This window comes from Phyllobates terribilis, unplaced genomic scaffold (genome assembly GCF_046119375.1).
Source record: "Phyllobates terribilis strain yellow unplaced genomic scaffold, ASM4611937v1 Scaffold_11__3_contigs__length_659146591, whole genome shotgun sequence".
Lineage (NCBI taxonomy): Eukaryota > Metazoa > Chordata > Amphibia > Anura > Dendrobatidae > Phyllobates > Phyllobates terribilis.
Genome location: NW_027362771.1, coordinates 626,581,567 through 626,588,833, shown reverse-complemented (window position 1 = coordinate 626,588,833; position 7,267 = coordinate 626,581,567).

Sequence of the window (7,267 nt, the reverse complement as noted above, 5' to 3'; positions counted from 1 at the left end):
ACTCAATCACATATATCCATCCATGCTGTTATGGCTGAAATAGATCACTTTGTTACATGGTCAAATTTTAAAATCAATGCAGCGAAGTCTGAGGCCCTTGATGTCTCCCTCCCCAAATCCATATAGGATTCCATCCAGTCCAACTTTCCCTTTGCCTGGCCCTCACAGGGTATCAAATACTTAGGAATTCCTATTCATAGAGACCTCTCCCATCTATGTTATCTTAATTTTGGGCCCTTTATTGAACAACTCCATACAGACCACGGTTGGCAAGTTAGAACTGTAAGATTCACTACGTGAACCACTGGTGTTTTGTGGAAAAGCACATGTACACTGCGTTGCAAATTATTATGCAAAAAGTGTTTAGGAGTGATAAGGGAAGAATTTATTTGTTTGTCAGTTAAACTCATTGATGGTGATGTGTGTCAGGGCTCTTTATATCACTGTAAGCAATTGCAGACACCTGTGCTAATTAGTTTGGCAGGTGTGTCCAATGAAAGGCAAGACTACTTAAGAAGGTTGTCTCACATTATTAAGCAGCCTACATTTTCTGCCAAAATGGGAAAGAAAAAGGATGTGTCGGCTGCTGAGAAGCAACAAATTGTGGAGTGTTTAGGTCAAGGCATGACTACAATCAACATTGTGCGATGATCAGGATGAAGTGTCTTGGCAATCAAGAAGTATGTAGCTGATTCACAGTACACACGTGTGCGTGCTGATAAGGGCAAATTGAGGACTCTTTCCTACAGGCAATTACGTCAGGTTGAAAGAGCAGCGGCAAAAAAGCCTTGTCATAGCAGCAGACAAGTTTTTGAAGCTGCTTGTGCCTCCAACGTCCCCCGAACAACAAGATGCAGGGTCCTTCAGAGGTTTGCAGCTGTGCATACGCCATCCTGTCGACCTCCTCTATCCACTTCACACAAGCAGAAACGGCTCCAGTGGGCCAAACATTACATGAAGACTGATTTCAAAACTGTTTTATTCACGGATGAGTGCCGTGCAGCGCTCGATGGTCCAGATGGATGGAGTGGAGGATGGCTGGTTGATGGACACCCCATGCAAACACGGCTACAGCTCCAACAAGGAGGAGGTGGAGTAATGTTTTGGGCTGGAATCATGGGGAGAGAGATTGTCGGCCCCTTTAGGATCCCTGAAGGCGCTAAAGATGAACTCCATAATGTATGTGGATTTTCTCAAACAGCACTTCCTGCCATGGTTCAAGAAGAAGAACCGTGTATTTCACAGCAAGATCATTTTTCTGCATGATAATGCACCATCTCATGCTGCACATAAAACATCTGCGTCTCTGGTTGATATGGGCATAAAAGGGGACAAACTTATGGTGTGACCCCCATGCTCCCCTGACCTGTACCCCATTCAGAACCTTTGGAGCATCATTAAAAGGAGTGTCTATGATGGCGGGAGGCAGTTCACATCTAAGCAACAGCTCTGGGAGGGTATTCTGTCCTCATGCAAAACAATTGAAGCAGAAACCATCCAAAACCTGACAAATTCAATGGACGAGAGAGTTCAGAAGCTCATTTCGAACAAGGGGTCCTATGTGAAAATGTAACATCACCTAGAATAAAGTTTTGAGTTGAAAACTGTTTGATTTCAGTTTCTAACAACCTGCTAATGCTTATAATTTCAAAAATGACCATTTTTTTGGTCTTTATTAAAATGAAAAGGTTGATCGAAAAGTTTGGGGGATCTAAGAGTGTGGCAACCCAGTTGTCATGATTACTTCGAATTCTGACAATATGAGGGTCATGCTGCAGGTAGTGCAGCAAGAAGGCACTTATCTGTCTTGCGCATCTCGGAGCCCCAAAATTATTTTCCGGGCTAGATGCAGCTAAAAATTATTATTAATTTTAAATCTGGTGAAGCTTTAGTATAGATGGCCTAATAGGATCAGTGCTGCACACTGCTACAAAGCCCAAATTATTTTCCAGTCAAGATACAGATAAACATGATTAGTAATTTTAAATCTGGTGGAGCTTATTATAGATGGCCTAATAGAATCAGTGCTGCACACTGCTACAAAGCCCAAATTATTTTCCAGCCAAGATACAGATAAACATGATTAGTAATTTGAAAGCTTAAAACTGTTGGAAGGGTGATTTTAACCAATCATCAAGCTTTTACTCTCCCCAGGATGACACAGGGGTAGAAAAGTCGTTTCGGATCCATGATTTGTTCATCTTTATGAACGTGAGTCTGTCTACATTATCAGTGGAGAGCCGCGTGCGCTTATCTGTCAGCACACCACCAGCAGCGCTGAACACACGTTCAGACAGGACGTTGGCTGCGGGGCATGACAAGATCTCCAAGGCGTAAGTGGCTAGCTCCGGCCATTTATCCAGATTGGAAGCCCAAAAAGAGCAAGGGTCCAGTGACACAGTCGTGGCTTCAATGTTTACTTGGAGATACTCCTGTACCATCGTCTCTAGGCGTTGACTATGTGTCAGACTTCTTGTCTCCTGTGGCCTTGCAAAGGATGGGCTAAAAAAGTGGTGAAATGATTCCGCAAAATTGATGTTACCAGCAGATACTGTGGTTCTGTTACGGTTTGAGTGCTGAACACTTGACGGTCCCACGGTTGGCAAGTTGGAACTGTGAGATTCACTACGTGCACCACTGGTATTTTGTGGAAAAGCACATGTAAGATTCTGCAACAGTCTCTGCTGATACTCCTGCATGCGTGCATCCCTTTCTATGGCAGGAATAATTTCTGCAAATTTACTTTTGTACCGGGGATCTAACAGTGTGGCAACCCAGTAGTCAGGATTATTTCTAATTCTCACAATTCGAGGGTCATGTTGCAGGTAGTGCAGCAAGAAGGCACTCATGTGTGTTGCGCATCCAGGAGCACCAAGTCCCTGTTGTGTTGGTGGCGAGGTAACAATCATGCTTCCTTCCTCTGTCCTCTCCCCCCAACCTCGCACAACAGAAATGTGATCAAGGTCTCCCTCATCTGATGAGTCTTCCATCAGTTCGTCCTCCACTTCTTCCTGGGCTCCTGCACCTTCCTCACTAGTTTGGCTGCTACCATGCGCCCTGGTAAAACCATCTCCCCCACCCTCACATGCCTGCCGCCTTGGTGCTGCCGACCGTCTGGACCTTGCAGATGTTAGCCCTTCCGCATACAACTCCTCCTCCTCTACTTCCTCCACCTCCTCTTGTGCCACCACCTGACTCCGAATTCTGTTTAACATGTGCTCCAGCATGTAAATCACTGGAATAGTCATGCTGATAATGGCATCGTCAGCACTAAACATCTTCGTCGCCATTTCAAAACTGTGCAGAAGGGTGCATAGGTCCCTGATCTGAGACCACTCCTCCAGCGTGATTTGCCTCACCTCTAGATCTCGTTGGCCCAGGCTATACGTCAGAACGTATTGCACCAGGGCTTGTCGGTGCTGCCACAGTCGGTGCAACATGTGCAGAGTTGAATTCCACCGGGTAGGCACATCGCATTTTAGCCGGTGAAGTGGCAGGCCCAACGACTTCTGTAGAGATGTAAGTTGCTGAGCTGCGGGATGCGAACGGCGGAAGTGAGCACACAGCGACCGTGCCCTCTGCAGAAGGCCATCTAGTCTGGGATAGTGGGCTAAAAATTGCTGGACAACCAGGTTCAACACGTGAGCCATACAAGGCACGTGTGTGACATTGCCCCGGCGAAGGGCCGCACCCAGGTTTGCAGCATTGTCGCACACGGCCTTCCCTGGTTTCAGGTCCAGTGGAGACAACCATTCATGAAATTGGTTCTCCAGAGCTGACCACAACTCCTCAGCTGTGTGACTCACATTTCCCAGACATTTCAATGTAAAAACCGCCTGATGACGTTGCGCCCTACTGCCAGCATAGTAAGGAGGTGTGCAGGATCCCTTCTGCGCAGTTAGAAAGCTTGTGGCATGACCAGACAGGCTTTGGGTGCAGGTGGAAGACCGAGAGGAGGTTGAGGAGGCAGAAGCAGTGGAGGAACTTTGACATAAAGAGGATTGACGCACAACTCGTGGGGACGGCAAGACTTGGACAGCAGCCCCTTGTCCTGCTGTCACCATAGTTACCCAGTGCCCAGTCAGCGACATGTAACGCCCCTGTCCATGCCTACTCGTCCAAGTGTCTGTGGTGAAATGCACCCTGTCACACACAGAGTTTCTCAAAGAAGCGGTGATGTTGTGTGCGACATGCTGGTGGAGCGCAGGCACACCTTTCTTTGAGATGTAGTGCCGACTGGGCATCTGGTACTGGGGCACTGCGACGGACATAAGGTCTCGAAAATCCTCTGTGTCCACCAGGCGGAAAGGCAGCATTTCTGTAGCCAAGAGCTTGCAGATGGTGAAATTCAACCTCTTAACTTTCTCATGGCTAGGAGGAAATGGTCTTTTACTTGTCCACATCTGAGGGACCGAGGGCTGGCTATTGTGCTTAGACGGGGTTGATAAGGGTGTCCCCGGCAAACTGCCGGTCTGTGAGGAAGATGCAGGCAGACATGTTAGGTTGCCTTGATCCAAAGGTGGTGCTACCAATGTCGGACAGCGCTCAACACCAGCTGGTGTTACCACCTCCAAAGAAAATGATGACCTGCCAATCACGCTGGCTGTTGCGGGTAAAGAGGTGGCAGGTCTGCGCCCCAAAACAGGTGTGACTGCTGTCCCCCCAGTCACAGAGGATGAAGAGGCCGCGGATGTACAAGATGTGGCAGACGGTGGTTGGCCCGGCCGGCTAGGCCGCATTGTAGCACACTGAGCTTCCCACTGCAACTTATGCTTCATGTCCATGTGCCGGTTCATGCATGAAGTACTCAAACTATGTATTTTTTGGCCTCTACTTAGCTTTTGCTGACAAATGTTACAGATAACACGAGTTGGGTCATCTTTATCGATCTGAAAAAATGCCCAGGCTATGCAAGGCTTAGCACCCATGCGACCTGAAGAGCCACCATGACTTGTGGTGAGAGGCAGAGTTGTGTTTGAGGATGCAGTTGTTGACGTGCTTCCAGTACTACGTCTCTGTCCAGGAAGGCGCAACCTGACCTCGTCGTCACTAGCATCTTCCTCCACCTCCTCTGCTGACCTCATCTCTTGGCTGACTGTGGGTTGACAGTAAGTGGGATCTCCGACCTCATCATCATCACCCTGTGCGTTATCACACCCGTCGTCCTCAGAGCCAACCTGTTCCTGCCCTGACAAAAAACTAAAGTTGTCGCTCCAATCAGGTATTTGAGTCTTATCATCGTCTTCCTCATTGTCTCCAACAACAGGAGTAACAGTTTGGGAATGAGGGTCTACATTATGGTCAGAACCTTCTGCGTCTGGTCCTGGATCCAACTCATAAAGATTCTGGGCATCAGTGCAGATCATTTCCTCGTCTGGATTCACAGAAGCGCTGGAGTCGACCTCTGATTCCCAGGCTATAGTATGAGTAAACAGCTCTGCAGACTCAACCATCTGTTCTACCTCATACTCAGACGGGCAGCTGGAGATTTGGGAGCTGTGAGGAAGCAAGTGCGATTAGGGTGACACCTTTGAGGACTGGAGTATTTGTGATGTTGAAGTTGATGTGGAGGAGAGCCCACTTAAAGGAGCACTTGATATCCGTTGAAGCACCTGCTGTTTTTGTGCCTCATCTGGAATTTGTAGCGATTGGCGTGGCCGTAAGAAAGGGATCTTATCACATTGTCCGCTAAAAGAAGTAGACATTTTAGTTTGGCTGGAAGATGGTCTTTCTTCTGCAGATGTTACTGTTGCTTTAACACCTACCCCACGGACACAACCTTTTTTCCCCTTCCCAATACGCCTATTCCCCTTTTCACCAGCAGCAGGCCTTTTCCACTCATTTTGGTGGTTAACTAATTCACAACTCTGGAGTTGTTTGCACAAAAAAACAATGGATGGGAACCGAGCAGAGCTGAGTGGCCAAACTGTGGTATTAGGCCAAAACTATTGGCTGGGTTAGATGCAGAAAAAATTATATTCAATTTGCAACCTGATGGAGGTCTGTATAGATGGACTAATAGAACAAGTCCCACACACTGCTAGAAGGCCAAACATTTTTTCAGTGCTAGATGCAGAAAAAAATTATATTCAGTTTGCAACCTTATGGAGGTCAGTATAGATGGACTAATAGAACAAGTCCCACACACAGCTAGAAGGCCAAATATTTTTTCAGAGGTAGATGCAGAAAAAAATTATATTCAGTTTGCAACCTTATGGAGGTCAGTACAGATGGACTAATAGAACAAGTCCCACACACAGCTAGAAGCCCAAATATTTTTTCAGAGGTAGATGCAGAAAAAAATTATATTCAGTTTGCAACCTGATGGAGGTCAGTATAGATGGACTAATAGAACAAGTCCCACACACTGCTAGAAGGCCAAATATTTTTTCAGAGGTAGATGCAGACAAAAAATTATTTTGAATTTGCAACCTGATGGAGGTCAGTATAGATGGACTAATAGAACAAGTCCCACACACTGCTAGAAGGCCAAACATTTTTTCAGAGCTAGATGCAGAAAAATATTATATTCAATTTGCAACCTTATGGAGGTCAGTATAGATGGACTAATAGAACAAGTCCCACACACAGCTAGAAGCCCAAATATTTTTTCAGAGGTAGATGCAGAAAAAGATTATATTCAGTTTGCAACCTGATGGAGGTCAGTATAGATGGACTAATAGAACAAGTCCCACACACTGCTAGAAGGCCAAATATTTTTTCAGAGGTAGATGCAGACAAAAAATTACTTTGAATTTGCAACCTGATGGAGGTCAGTATAGATGGACTAATAGAACAAGTCCCACACACTGCTAGAAGGCCAAACATTTTTTCAGAGCTAGATGCAGAAAAATATTATATTCAATTTGCAACCTGATGGAGGTCAGTATAGATGGACTAATAGAACAAGTCCCACACACAGCTAGAAGGCCAAATATTTTTTCAAAGGTAGATGCAGAAAAAAATTATATTCAGTTTGCAACCTTATGGAGGTCAGTATAGATGGACTAATAGAACAAGTCCCACACACAGCTAGAAGCCCAAATATTTTTTCAGAGGTAGATGCAGAAAAAAATTATATTCAGTTTGCAACCTGATGGAGGTCAGTATAGATGGACTAATAGAACAAGTCCCACACACTGCTAGAAGGCCAAATATTTTTTCAGAGGTAGATGCAGAAAAAAATTATTTTGAATTTGCAACCTGATGGAGGTCAGTATAGATGGACTAATAGAACAAGTCCACACACTGCTAGAAGGCCAAACAT